The sequence below is a fragment of the Otolemur garnettii genome, unplaced genomic scaffold, assembly GCF_000181295.1.
Source record: "Otolemur garnettii isolate 467f Iridium unplaced genomic scaffold, OtoGar3 scaffold00045, whole genome shotgun sequence".
Lineage (NCBI taxonomy): Eukaryota > Metazoa > Chordata > Mammalia > Primates > Galagidae > Otolemur > Otolemur garnettii.
This window is the reverse complement of record NW_003852440.1, coordinates 6,926,489-6,926,962: the sequence shown is the minus strand read 5'-3', so window position 1 is coordinate 6,926,962 and position 474 is coordinate 6,926,489. Positions and strand designations below refer to the sequence as shown.

The 474-nt window shown below is 49.2% G+C and overlaps 1 pseudogene; it reads left to right on the top strand.

The window, feature by feature from the left end:
- Nucleotides 1-411, top strand: LOC100952831 (annotated as a pseudogene).
- Nucleotides 412-474: the final 63 nt, after the last annotated feature.

The following is a 474-nucleotide window of genomic DNA, read 5'->3' as shown; positions in this document are numbered from 1 at the left end:
GCATCATGGCCGCCCTCAGACCCCTTGTGAAGCCAAAGATCGTCGAAAAGAGGACCAAGAAGTTTATCTGGCACCAGTCAGACCGATATGTCAAAATTAAGCATAGCTGACCGAAACTGGAGGTATTGACAACAGGGTTCGGAGAAGATTCCAGGGCCAGATCTTGATGCCCAACACTGGTTACGGGAGCAACAAGAAAACGAAGCACATGCTGTCCCGCGCTTTCCGGAAGTTCCTCGTCCACAACATCAAGGAGCTGGAAGCGCTGCCGATGTGCAGCAAATCTTCCGGTGCAGAGATTCTCGTGACGTTTCCTCCAAGAACCACAAAGCCACTGTGGAGAGAGCAGCCCCGCTGGCCATCAGAGTCACCAATGCCAATGCCAGGCTGCACAGCGAAGAAAATGAATAGACAGCTCATGTGCACATTTCATTTGTGTTTAAATAAAACCATAAATGCTGCCAAAAAAAAAAA